The following is a 15,162-nucleotide window of genomic DNA, read 5'->3' as shown; positions in this document are numbered from 1 at the left end:
CCCACATCATCAATCACACTGCAACTATCAGCAAAACTAGCAGCAGAACTCACATGTTGGGATGAGGATGACGCAAGCCCTTTTCCTTTATCCGTCATTTTTATCCTAAAAACACAAAAAAAAAACACATTACAATTTTCAAATCAATTCGAAAACACAGGAAGAAGGGAGGGCTCAGCCCCTCCCCTGCCAACCCAACAAGAGAGCGAGGGGGGCTCGTCCCCTCCCCTGCTGAAAACAGAGGGAGCAGGGGGGGCTCAGCCCCTACCCTGCCGACCCAAAAAGAGTGTAATGCCCCAAAAAATTTTTACCCAAATTTAAGAGGATTTTTTTTTATATAACAGCGGAAACAAGAAATAAAATAGGGTTAAGCATTTCGAGACATTACGGTGGAGAGAAAACCCAACACATTTATTTCCTTCCATTTATCAAGGAATAATGACATCAGAGTTTTAAAAACATAAAATGAACTCAACCATCCCTGGAACAATAAATCCAAAAATCTCAATCTGATGCCTCATCCCGCAGCCGCTCATAAACCCTAGTCTTTACCTGAAAAATAGTAAATTGATTGGAATTAGACTACCACGTCTAAGTAGGAAAACTGTAACTCTTAATACAGGTATATCATGAGTCCAGTATGAGATGTGGGTGTCATAGGTGATTTTCAAAATATACATAAGCAAGTAAGCAACAACAGAAATCAACAGTCATATACAGGAGCACGTAAACAATTATGCAATAACAATAACTGAGCAGGTAAGACATAGTATGCAACATTAATAAGCAAGTGAGGTAGGCGATGCAACATCAATAACAATAACATGCATAACTTTCATGTAATAGTTCAATCACCTCGTATTTACCCATTTCAGGATTTCAGATCATTACAATTTCACAATATAAAGCATACTGAAAAATATGCAAATGTCTCTTTAATGACTCCATCACAGTGATACCTAACTGTTTTAATTAATGTTTATCTTTTCTTATCCCACGGGTACACGTGGGCCAAGGCAACCATCTCAGAAGAAAACGTTCGGGGGTATATTATTCAAGGATATTTTATTAACCCGAACATTTTAACTGAGACTGAAAATCCTAAGGGAGCGGTCAGTGACCGAGAGAATCTCCCAAAGGCCAAAACCAAAACAGGATGCATCCCTAACTTCTGCAGAAGAACAAAGAGCTACCACCTAGGACATATTGGTAGTCCGGGTCCCTAACTCTGAGGATTGGGACCAACGAGTCGCTTTACGCTCGAAACCAAAACACATGTCCCAAGAGTTTTGTACCACCTACCCTCTCTAAGGTAAGCCCAAGAACTGAGTGGGTTAAACTTTTCATTTAATTAATTTTCCAAAGTTCAGGGGCATTTCCCCAAAACTATCTCCTACCATCCTAGTAGTAGGTCCTCAACCTTAGTCATTTTACCAAGGCATACACCAACCCGTACGCTTCCATGTTGATTGCATGTTCCCACTCAGAGTGCTCTGGCGCCTTTAAGCCAGCTGAGCACAAAAGCCCCGGTACCTTTAAACCAGTCAGGCCACAAAAACTAAATTTAAGATTCTCATCAGTGTTATCATTATTACCCAGAATGTTTCAGTACCTTTGAACCTTCAAGCACCAAGGCCCCGGTACCTTTAAACCAGTCGGGCATACAACATTTATGTGTAAGTTTTTATCACTTCTATTGCCATAGCACACAAGCTAATAGCCCAAGTACCCACATCAGCTAATCAATCCAATAAAGTTCATTAGGCAAGGTTTTCCCAAATGCCTGTCTCGCGGAAAGGTACATGTCCACATGTCACTAGGTACACCATTATGTGTTTGGAACCAATATAATACCCTCATTCCTTAAACACAGCTATCATGAGCTTAAGCCTTAAAATTACACTTTCGAATACCTGTTGCATAAGCAAAACATATCATACATTTTATAACAAAAGGCAGTAGAAGCACATGGCATTTCATATAAATCAGTCGCAGCACTAGAGAAACCCAAAAGAATGAAATTTGGAGAAACCTATGGAGCCCAACGTCAACTAAGTACAACAGGAATATTTTGTCATATACATTCCAAGTTTACATGATTTCATGATTCTAACCTCAGAGACACTTTGGGATAGAAACTTTCTGTGTGGGATATAATTTCAATAAACATGCACTCACCTGTTTCCAATGTAACATCCTACTAGATTAGGTTACATTTCATATGCTCCAGCACATTGAACAAGGACATATTTAATAGCATATTGCAATATCAACTGAACAAGACATACAGGAGAATGTATCTCAAATATCCACAACTAGGAGAAGTAAACGAACTGGTGTAACCTAATACAAAACCCATAGTCAACGTTACTTTAATCGAGTGAAGTCCCTTTCTATTGTTTCAAGAAAAATCAAGTATGTGAAAGCAATGGTTCAACAAAAAATCCGAATGGTAAAAGTAGGTCATATTGTTGCACTAAAATCAGTGTTGTGCCTACGGTTTGACTATATTTAACCAGAGGATAACCAGGTATGCTGGTCCAAGTATCACAGGGTATAATAATCAAAATATAATAGGGTATACATGTAATATTAACTGATCAGCATATCACCTGGTGATCCATTAACATGAACTGGTAAGCATGTACCAATGTATTCAGTTATTACTAACTGATTAACGAGGCATGCTGTAAATCATAATTTTGTTTTTCATAGCCATGTTACGATTTCTTTCAAAATGAGATAGACACAATCGGCCAACCTAAACATGCTATGTTTTACAAAATGAAACAGTCAACATCGGCTAATGGAAATTAACATAATCAGGTTATATTTTTCAGAAGAAAACACATGTTGCATAAGAGCCTAAGTTAATTCCAAAATCCGATACAGAGTTTTAACATCATATGTATTTATAAAGACCTATAAGTGTTTAGTTTATAATCCTCAACTCAATTTAACCAACCTATGAGGCATTTCAAACTCAAGTCATAATATATACTTTTGTCAAGGATATGCAGATTAGAAACTATCAATAAAGTCAATTCGCGAGGCTGGTCAAATTATACACCATTCTATTGACCTGAATTGAGCATAAGGATGCCATATTTTACAAGTGAAACAATCATGATCGGTTAGCAGAAATTAATTTAACATGCTTATAGTCTCAAAATGAACAGACACAAGAATCGGTTAACAGAATTTACTATAAGCTATACGTTCAGAATGAAACCGACCCCTTCGGCTAACCAAGAATTAACCTAGGGATGAAATGTGTTTCTAAATAAAACTAACATGATCGACCAACCGAACTCACATCAACAGTGTATGTGTGTTATGCGATAAGACTAACATGATCAATCAACAGGGATTTCATCAGCATGATAAAGCATACAAAAATTTCAACGTTTCCTCCACCCAAATACTGGAATGAACACCCCTAAATTCTGTCATCTAACCCCAAGAATCGAAACCCCAAATCTGAGGTTATCAAATACAAGAAATCTGAACCCTACGGCAGGGGCGATCCAGTGCTTCAACCGAAACCCCAAATCGATCGGATTTGGGATTTTCCCGGTTAGGGTTATGCAAGAACCCACAAATCGATGGAATCAGATATTGCCGAGTTAGGGTTTGGCAAGAACCCACCCAAATTCGATACTTAGGCTTTTTCCGACAGCCAAGAATATGCATGCCAACCACAGGTTTTCGCCTTGACCAACCCCATCACACCCAGACTAATTCAATATCCAGCAAGAAGAGATACAGGAATCCTACCTGTTTCGGCGCTCATAAGTTGCTGTTGCAGAAGGAGGGCCGCCGGCTCCGGTGAGGGTGGTTGCTGCAGCGAGACATCGGGAGTCGAGGAAGTATGCGAGGGAAGGGGAATCGGCAGCAACACTGCTGACTGCTGGAAAGGAAACGGGAGGGGAAGAGCGCAGGGTGTTGGCTGAGGCCGTCGGTGAGCGAGAGGCCAGAGAGTGCAGGGGTGAAGGCCTCCCCTCACCCTTGCGTGATTTTAAGGGTGTGGGAGGGCGTTGATCAGGAAACCCTAGCAGAAATAGGAAGAGGGAGAGCGGTGCAAGGGGGAAATTTTAAAAGAAACCCCTGGCCATGCGAGTTTTAACCCTAACGGGTTGGCAGATCCGGGTCGGATCCGGAGCCGACCCGGGTCCAAATGTATGTGTGTGTGTGTGTTTTTACCTTTTTTGCGCACCACTGTTGCGGGTTTGGTTTGACCGAACCCGTGACCCGCGAACCATCACAGCTGGGTCCAGGTTTGGGCATGTCCGGGTCCACCAGAGGATCCGGACCCATTTTAAAACGTTTAACTTATTAGATATTTAAGTTTTTTTTAAAATGTAACCCTAATAAAATTCAGTGGATTCAATTACATTATTATGGATCCCTACCAACTTATTATGGATCCAAAGTCCATTCGGTTTCGCAAGTCCCCTTACTAAATCCGGATCCATGGATCCAAAATTTTGATCGTGGGTCTAGACTTCGCATAAGATACTACGGATCCCATGAAAGTGTTATAGATCCGATATTGAAATTTTATCATTAAAAATTTGATTTAAACTTCGAGGATCCAATCCATTTAACCAACGTCTATTATTAACTATTCGATTTAAGGTTCGTGGTCCGATATCTAAGATCCGAATGGAATAGCGGAGTTCTATATAGGATATTTGGGATCCAACATTGAAGATCCAAATAGGTTATCCAAGATCCAATTACGAATAAATAATTAAAACAATAAAATATTCTTGTATCACCTTAATGACTTAAAATCTAAGTTTATTTATCTGATAAAAATCGTGGGTATTACAAAGAGAGCCAGAGGGGGGAGGGGCTCGGCCCCTCTCCTGTCGACCCAAAAAAAGAGCCTGATGGGAGAGGGGCTCGGCCCCTCCCCTGTCGACCCAAAAAAAAAACAGATGGGGGAGGCGCTCGGCCCCTCCCCTATCAACCCAAAAAAAAACTAATGGGGGAGGGGCTCGGCCCCTCCCCTATGTCGACCCAAAAAAAGAGCCCGATGGGGGAGGGGCTCGGCCCCTCCCCTGTCGACCCAAAAAAAAAAACAGATAGGGGGAGGGGCTCGGCCCCTCCCCTGTCGACCCCAAAAAAAACCCTCCTGTGCCGAAAAACGATGGAGCAGGGGGGGCTCAGCCCCTACCCTGCCGACCCAACAAGAGACCGAGAGGGAGGGGGGGGTGCTCGGCCCCTCCCCTGGTGATCCAAGAAGAGAGTGAGAGAGGGTACATACCTGCGAAAGGAGAGGAGGATCCGAGAGGATGAGCCGAGAGAAGGAGCCTGGGCGGCGAAGCTGGGGCGGCAATGGGAGATAGCTCGGGCTCAGGGGAGAGAGAGGAGAGATTAGGGCACAAAAAATTTTTGCCCTAATCCTCCTTTTCATCGGGGAAAAAAAATTTACACCTAAATCGTGGACAAAAATGACCCTGGGTGCGTTGACCGCACCCGCGTCGTGTCGCGTCGACGCGGGTGCGGCATCTATTTTGCCGAGTCCCTGTGACATAGCTAGTCACAGTTATATATAGTAACTTACCTACTAGTGAGCAATAGCTTTTGCTATCAACCGGTTTCGACCCTTCTTCAAACAACTGAACTTTATGGCCCATGAGAATATTTGTTGTTCTAGCTCCCAACATTCCAGTTTCCTTTAATAAGTCAATAACATACTTCCGTTGAGACAAAACCATCCCTTCACGGTTCCTGGCAACTTCTATACCCAGAAGGGTCCGAGCAACATCAATCAAGTGCCGGTGTTTGCGCTCAGCCACCCCATTTTGTTGAGATGAATAGGCACATGTAGTTTGGGGTTGAATGCCATGATCTTGGTAAAATTGTAATAGAAATTTTGATTTAAACTCAAGAGCATTTATCAGTGCAAACAATCTTGACAACAGATTCAAACTGCATTTTTATTTCAAGAATTATGGATTTGATAATACTTGGAACTTCATATCGTTCTTTTATTAAAAAGACCCACGACAACTTAGAAAAATCATCAACAATAACAAGATAATATCGACACTGAGTCCTAGTAGGAATCTTACTAGGACCCCATACATCTGTATGAAGTTCAAAAACTTTATGACTATACTGGCTCTGACTTGAAGGGAACGAACTTCGATGATGCTTGCCCAACTGACATGCTTCACACTGAAATGATGTAGTAGAAGGAATTTGAGGAAAGACATACCGAAGCTTTGACAATGAAGGATGACCAAGACGACGATGCCACTGAACAGGACTGGATGAGTATTCCACTGCAGCATAAACATTACCCACTGGATGGTGTAGGTAGTAGACTCCATTTTCTTCATAGCCTCCACCAATCTTCTTCCCCGTCAGCAAATCCTAAAAATGACAACCCATCGGATCAAATATCACTCTACAGTTTAGTTCTTTGGTAAGACAACTAACAGAGAGTAAACTTTGAGGAAAATTGGGAGCATGAAGAGCATTTTTCAGTTGTAAGGAGGAGGATAAAGAAATATTTCCCTGACCAACAACTGGTGAGGAACTCCCATCTGCTAATGAGACTACCCGATGAGCAATAATATCCTTATAATCTGAAAAGAAATTAGAATTTCCACACAAATGTCTGGAGGCACCAGAGTCAATAATCCATTTACTATCATTTTTATGAAGATGATCCCCTGTTGAGTAGGCAACACCAGCTACAGGAGAAGAAGATAAAGGCCGATGGGTTATCAGTTCATCATATTCTACTCGACTAAGAGTAATACAGTCGCTGGCAGGAGTAGTTTCATTTGCATTTGCTACCTCTAGAGTTGTAACATTTGCTTTTGGAACATTAGGCTTTGATGAAGAGAAGGTTGGCCGTCCATGTTTGTCCCAGCAACGATTTTCTAAATGTCTTGATTTTCCACAGAAAGTACATTGAAGTCTACCTCTACCTCTCATACCTCTTCCACGGCCTCGTCCTCTAATATTTTGAGTATTTCCACATCCATAACCTGATGAGACAGCTAGAGCAGATGTCTGAGATATAGGATGAGATTGTGGAAGAGAAAAAACAAGTCTGCTTAAGCGATTGTAAGCATCAGCAAGCGTAGGTATATCAGATCCAGTCAACATTTGGACTTTAGCAACAGAGAAATCTAAAGATAATCTTGTGAGAAACCGAGCAACCATAGTCTGTTCTTGATGATCTTTTTGTTTCGAACAACAAAGAGGCTTGTGAGCATTAAGTCTTTCAAATGCTGATTTGACGGAGGCATAGTACTGGACCAAGGTTTGTTCTCCCTGCTGCAAATTATATATCTCTTGTTCAACTTGCAAGATACGACTCACATTAGTCTCTTGAGAGTACGTATCACGAATATTGTCCCACATCTGTTTAGCTGTATTATAGTAAATTAGACCATCTGCAATATGGGGTTCGACATTATTCATAATCCATGGCATAACAATGTCATTATCTTCATCCCAAGTGATATATTTTCCCACTTTATCATATGGTGCAGTCTCCAATAGTATGTGTTTTCTACGATGTCCAGACATTGACATCATGAAAGTTCTGGACCACCTGGCATAATTTGTTTCATTCAATTTCACAGACGAGCCATATGAGAAGGGGTTTGCAAATGCCTTATATTCCCCAATAGTCTCATTCTTGGAATCGAGTTTCGAAGCTTCACCCATAATGAAAAACACTAGCCGATAATGCTGCAATAAATGACCATAAAAAAACTTATCCCAGATCCACAAAAACAAACAAATGAAACACAACCAACGATCAGATCCCCTCTTTAGATAGCTCAGAGTTCAAAACAACACCCCGCAGAAACGATGAGGAGTCACGATAATAGATCTACCACACTAGGTTGTTCAATACACAGCAGAAAAGATGATGAATCACGGCACCAAAGAAAAAAAAAATCGACCACACTAGGTTGTTCAACACACATCAGAAACAATGATGAGTTATGACAGCAGATCTGAAAACAGATCTGAAAAAAAAATAGAACCACTTTAAACATGCCATCTAGGTCCACGACCAAAACAACGACAAAGGATCATTACGCCTATGATCTGTGATAAGCACATCTCAGATAAGATCTTTTCACGAACAGAAATCACGGCAGCGGCAAGTTAGGTAAAAAAAAATCCCCTTATCACAGAATTCACAGCAGCCCCAAGATAGCACAGATATCATCCAGATCTACGACTGAACAGTATACTTTTCTTCCACTTCCACTTCGACCCATAATAAAAAAATTTGTTTTTTCTTGTACATCACCCATCGCTGCCGATACTCGATCTGGTTGAACAAAATTTGTCGTGGCCTTTAGATCTGATTGTAGATCTGTGTCATGACATCTGTCAGACACCAGATCTGTTATCAGATCTATGCAACAAAACAAATAAAAACCCGCACCTTTTATTTCTTTACTCGAGCTTCTTCTTTTTTTTGGTGTAGATAGAACACGTGACGCACACCTTTACTGCAGAGAACCTGTGCTCACGTTCCCAAGACCAGAGGCTCTGATACCATGTGGAGAATATTACTGGAGTCAACAGGAGTCGATACAGAGAGAGAGAGAGAGAGGTCGGCTGAGAAAGAACGTAAAACTTGTATATCGATTAGGGCTAATCTCTATGTTAAATAGAGAGAGGCCATTATAAAGAAATTACATACAAGTCCCGTATTAAACACGAAATAACAAATAGCCTACTTTTAAGAAAACTTAAACTTAAAACCTCTTTAATCTCAACAATAATAATAAGGGTCGACCCCCTTTAGACATCAAAAAAAACAAAAATACTAGCATACCCCTTTTTTATAGGGTTTTACATAATAGCCTATTAATTTACTTTTCATAACTCTATAATACACTATATTATATAAACTTTCAATAGGATGAAGAATCTTTTTCGACTGGTATCTCTCAGTTGAAGCATCATTTAGTCGGGATACATCATAATGTGCAAGCATGAACATCAAGGAAATTATGAGACGTCATAAAATGATAATGTCAACAATTACTTGATGATCTAAGAGAAAAAAGACAAGAAAGAGAAATGAATGGGGCAGAAATAGGGTATGCAGAGCCCTGGGAGGATGTGTATTGCGAAGATGAGCTCTCTACTTCTGATCTTACAGTCCATAGCATAGGATCAGAAGTAGAAAGCTTTGTAGCGACTAATGAGGGGAAAAGGTATGGATGGTACCATTAGTAGTGTCATTGTTGCCGCCGCGAGCACAAAAAGAAGAGGAGGAGGGAGTTCTACAAGAGAAGGACAAGGAGGTAGAGCTAAAGGCTCTATTAGAAACTTTTTTCCTCCTAGGACTTCCCCTAGGGCGATATTCAGATGTCACTGTTGGGAGATGGCTCTATGATGCCTGCATTTCTTTCAATACGGTAAATTTCTTTCATTTTCAAGTCATGGCAGATGTCATAACCAATATCGGGCCTGGATATAAAATGCCTTAATATCATGCTTTGAGAGAAAAAGTTTTAGATGCTAATGTGAAAGAAGTAAAGGCATATTGTGATGAGATAAGGCAGCTATAGAGAGTGACTAGGTGTACCATCATGGCAAATGAGTGGACAAACAGAAAGTCGAGGACCTTGATAAATTTTTTTGTCTATTGCCCTAAAGGAATTATGTTTTTTAAATCAATTGATTTGTCTAATACTCCCAAGACAGCAGATGTATTGTTAAGGATTTTTAACCAGGTTGTGGAAGAGGTTCAGCCTCAAAACATTGTGCAGTTCATTACTGATAATGCAGCAAATTATAGGACAGCAAGTAAAGAATTGCCAGAAAATTTTGGGTCATTCTTTTAGACTCGCTGCTCATTGGATAGACCTCATGCTTAGTACATCGGCAACATGGATGAGGTACATCAAATAATTGAATGTTGTCAAGAAATGACTAAATTTATTTACAATCATGTATGGGTTTTGAGCCTAATAAGAAAGTATATTGGTGGTGCTGAGTTGATTCGTAGTGTAGTTACTAAATTTGCTACAATTTTTTGTATAGTGCAAAGTCTAGTAAATAATAGAGTTACACTAAAAAAATATTTTCATCAGATGAGTGGAATGCATATCCCCATGCACAAAAAAACCCACAAAAATTGTAAGTATTGTATTAAGAAGTGAATTATGGGATTCATGAATCAAGTTGTTGAGAATAACTATACATTTGGTGAAGGTGCCTTGATTGGTTGACAGTGAAGACAAACCATCTATGGGTTATCTCTATGAGGTCATGGGTAAGGCAAAAGAAGCCATTAGAGATAATTTGAAGCAGAAGAAAAAATTGTACATACATATATGGAACATCATTGATCATAGGTTGACTGAGCAACTTCACCGACCTCTTCATTATGCATCATATGATTTAAATCATGTATTTAGATATTTTACTATGTTTAAAATGGATAGGGAAGTCAACAAGAGAATTTTAGATTGCATTGAAAGGTTAAAACCTAATTATAACATTCAACATCAAATTCATAAGAAAATGAAAACTTATGATAATGCATTGTATGATATTGGGAGACCTGCAGCAATGTGAAACCGTGCTACGATGCATCCAGGTAATTTATTTTGTCTATTTCAATTTTAATTTAATATTGTTATTTTGTTATGATGTTTGGTATTATTGTATTTGTAATTGTCTTATTGATTTCTCGTTTTCTTCTTTTTTTTCAAACATGTGGTGGGTCAAGTTTGGAAGTGACGCTAAAACTTAAAATTGAGGCAGATGTATATAAAATTATTATGTTTAATTGTCATTTTTATTCAAAACCTAACTAATTTTATTTTTTTTATGTCATCTTTTTAGGCAAATCAAAAAGTTATCAACAAGGAAGCACAAAGAGCAATTTGATCCCCTCAATTTGGAATATTTTGATGAATTGGATGCATGGGTTGAAGAAGCAGAGACTCTTTTGAATGAAGAGGACATTCAATAGATTAACATGGAAGGAGCACAAGAGGTAGATGATAAAGATCATAAGTATCTTAGAAACGATGTGGGTGTTGAAGGAGGAGAAAGAGAAGAAGATATTGATGATGAAGATGATAATGATTATTGATGTATCATGTTTTATTAAAAAACTTGATTATTTAATACTTAATTGTTCATAAACTTGGTTATTTTATTTTTATTTATGTAATATGAAAGTATGAGTCTTATGGTTTGTTCATTAACTCCAAGATATTTCATATTTTGCATTGTTCTTGTGAGATATGCATGCAATGTTATCTATGATTCTATGTTAATTGATGTTTGATGATGTCTTAGGCACCTTATAGAGATATAATTGCTTCATATTTGATTTTATGGTTGTATTTTGTGCAATTCATCATTATTTCATGTGATATAATTATTTTAGAATTTTTACTAATTTTTATTTTATTTTTCTTGATTTTTTTAATTTTTTGAAATTTCTTATTAAAAACCTAAGTTCCTTGGATACGGTGTTACTATTGGCCCGACAGATACGGGTAATGATACCCTGCTTACAACCTTGGTCGATAGACACATGCACAAAAGAGTAAGCCGGTTAGGACTTTTTAAAGTATAAAGTCAACAGGTAACGCATGTATGAAGATTAAACTACAAACAAAGAGAGGGTAACGTATGAACATTGAACTACAAAGAGACGCATTATCTGAACCCAATTAAACACAACCTGTTCCAGTTCAGCTGGTAATAGAATCCATGAAAAAGATCCCAAAGATGCACATGAATCAAATTCTCAAGATTTTTGCGTATATACTACGTTTCCTTCACAACAAAACCACAAAATACCCAATATAGGATTCAACTCGACACATTAAAGAACGAACCACCCACATTCAAAAATCAATCACCAAATATCTACAAGTACAGAGAAACAGCCGTCTACGTCCTTACCAACAGAATCATTCAACACACATTTCCGATATTAATACGAACATAGAACTTCTACATAGAAACGATCAACCAACGTAGCCAAATTGATCAAAAAGAAGATCGAAAAGACCAAAATGAGGGGAAAATTTGAGCACCCACTAACCAAATTTGAAAGCCAAATCAGATAAAAGATCAAAACAACCAAAAGGAAGGAAAAGAATGGGCACCCACCAACCAAATTCGATACAGAAATATGGGTACGGTTGATTTGTGCAGTTACAGAGGGCGTACCGGTGCAGAGAAGGGAGGCAGCACGGGCCATCCTCTGAGAAGCTCCTCCCAAGCGCCACAGCGTTGCGATGAAGAACGAGCAGCTCTTATTGAGTGGTCCCGCAAGGTGACGCTCGTTTGAGTTCGAAAATTGGAGGCCTCTCATTGAGAGAAAGGCGGTGTCACAAATATGGGCGATATTCGGAAAATATGGTAAAAAACAACTAAATATTTTTCTCACCGTTTAAAATAACCAATATATCGTGATACTTTCAAAATATCGCAATATTTAAGTTTATACAGGGATGTCAATGGATCGGATTGTGCCTGATATCCGACCGAATTCGACTCCCTTTAGTAGAATTTGGCAAGCCAAAAAAATATCTGATTAGAATCGAATGCAGATATGGTTTTAATTTTTTGATGAATATCTTAAACCGATTACATGTAAAAATACCATGTATAATATGACCTTTTTACCATCCGAATCTGAATCAAAATCAGAATCTGTTTAGCAAACTTCCAAATAATCAAATCTGGTATTGGCCACATCTAATCTAAATTCGGACTGTTTACCTCCTTATGTATGTTTAGAAGTAGTAGATTTCTCTCTCTTTTTCATGTTATTAGGGTTGTCAAAGTGTCGGGCTTGTACAGGGTATTGTTGACACCCAAAAATTTATGGGTTCTCAACCCACATGCATGTTGGCCCCAAAACGTTAGTCACTCCGTTCACTGTAATGTAAACTTAAAGTATTATATATACTCAAAGTTGATTTTTCGTCCAAAATATGTTTCGTAGAAGAGGATGTCAACATTTCAACGCTTTGAATTGTTCTCCAATTCAGGATACGTTTACAAGGTTGTGGCCAAAATACCGAAGATAGGACAGACTTAAGACAAACATGTGAGCAAGTCAAACACTTGCCGACACAAGAGTGTAGTCCCTATTTCTTTGGCCATTTTTCCTTGTTTTGTGAACTCAGGCAAAGCTTCAAGAGCGCTTTTGAACTCAAGCAAGTCCCTTCCAAAATTGTTTTTTTTTTTGGAAAAAAAAATGTCGCTTTTCTCAGGCGTTGGCCCTTGGGTGTGAGAAAAAACTAAAAAATTCTCTTTTGTGGGTTTTTGAGATTTTGGCTTGGGATTGTTTCTCAAATCTCTCTCTCTCTCTCTCTCTCTCTCTCTCTCTCTCTCTCTCTCTCTCTTCCTTACCAAAGTGCCGCCCAGTCAAGAGCAACCTATACAACCTTCGATGTTTGAGGAAGGGGGCTAAGGTAATTTCTAAAAAAAAAAAATTTTCATTTAAAATTCAGTTTTCTTCTATATTTTCTTACTTTCTTGGAAATCTTTTTCCAAGATTTTTGTTTTCTCGGGTTTATTTTTCAAACATACCTCTTTTCTTGGATTTTTTATTCGAAGAACCCCCCCTTTCATATGTAGAAAAGCCTCTTTTCTTTTTAAGTCATTCACATCGTGAGCTCAAGACGTCATCATCATGTCATATTGTCACGAGGAAGGGGATAGAGTTTCTTTGAAAACCCGAGTAAGTTTTCACTCACTATTTTTTTTATTTCTCACACTTTCTTTTTGATATTTTTTAATTTTTTTTTAGGAATCTTGGTTGTTTGCATATGATCTATGATCAAAACACACATTTTATTGATTGGGTTTTGCTTGGATGGGACTACCATCCAAGCTTACCTCACAAGTGATGTCAAGGATTCAAGAAGGCTCAATAATAGACTTTCTCAGGTAAAAGATCTCAAACGCGGTTGAACTATCTTTAACCATTTTGGAAGGAACAATTCAACCTCGAAGGAGCCGATCCCATCATCTTTAAAAACAGAGGCAAGTTTTAAAATTATTTTCTAAAATCTTTTAAAAATATATTTAAAACCTTGTTGGTAAAATTTTCTTATCAGCGGGTACTTAACCTAGCCTGAACCTAAATATATGAGTATGGGAATAAGAAATGCCGATCAGAAATCATTTGGATCAATTCAAACCCAATAAGAAATATGTGGGCCAGGTTTAGGTTAAGAATTTTATCAAATATCCAACCCAACCTGCCTTGAGCAGGGTATTTCATAAGCTCTTTAAACTATACATATATGATACTTGAGACTTCATTTTCTTGACATAACAGGACCCTAAGGTTGGGTGGTCTAGTCCTCAACCTAGAGTTTTAACTCCCAGGAAGAAGGCAGGCCCATTCAGTGACCCGGTTCTTGCCAAGGGTTGTCCTTTATCATAAAAAAAAATCAAAACTAGGGCTGATAAATGAGATGAACAAGTCAATCCTTGCTTGTTCAGGCTCGGCTCATTTACCATTTAAGTTAACTCGGACTTGACTCATGTTCATTACTATACGAGTGGAGCGCATGTCAGATGAGCCGAGGCACGAGCTGGCTCTTTTAAAAATTTGAAAATGGTTGTGTTACCCTTGAGAATAATGTAATTTCACAGTGTATCCACAAAATATCGCAATAGTCTTTGTATATTCTCCTACTTTTTTTTTTGCTAAATTTGGGGTCACTTATGACGATTTTATCCTACAAATAAAATGTACAAGCAACTTTCGTTGTCGCCAAATATTGAAACTCAATTGCGATAGAATAATAAAACTGAATTGTGGTGATAGAATAGCGAAACCCCGTTGCAATAAAATAACAAAACTCAGTTGGGGTGATCAAATAGCGAAACTCAGTAAAATAGCAAAACTCAATTGCGATGATATAATTAATATCAGTTGTGGCAATAGAATAGTGAAACTCAATTGCGTTAGAATAACAAAACATAATTGTTGCAATAAAATAGTGAAACTCAGTCCTGATAGAATAACAAAACTCAATTGTAAAATCTAGTTATCATAGGACGTGGTGCTAATGGTGAATAGAGGTAGTGGCAATGGTGATTATGGTGGTGGCAACGATGATCTTGGTGGTGGTGATGACAATGGTGGTGATGGTAATAGTGATGGTG

At 38.5% G+C, this 15,162-nt stretch overlaps 1 protein-coding gene across 1 annotated transcript in view; it reads right to left on the bottom strand.

Annotated features, from left to right (window-relative positions):
- HDA14 (histone deacetylase 14) overlaps window positions 1–12,242 on the bottom strand; it is a 212,790-nt gene extending 200,548 nt beyond the window's left edge. Inside the window, exon 1 of the mRNA XM_089997017.1 lies at window positions 12,202–12,242. The gene's annotated coding sequence lies outside the window, so the exon portion shown is untranslated. The remainder of the gene's footprint in view (window positions 1–12,201) is intronic.
- Window positions 12,243–15,162: the final 2,920 nt, after the last annotated feature.

The sequence above is a fragment of the Nuphar pumila genome, chromosome 2, assembly GCF_984573655.1.
Source record: "Nuphar pumila chromosome 2, dmNupPumi1.hap1.1, whole genome shotgun sequence".
NCBI classification, from domain to species: Eukaryota; Viridiplantae; Streptophyta; class Magnoliopsida; order Nymphaeales; family Nymphaeaceae; genus Nuphar; species Nuphar pumila.
Note: the sequence above shows the minus strand (reverse complement) of the source record. Positions and strands in the feature narration are given on the sequence as shown.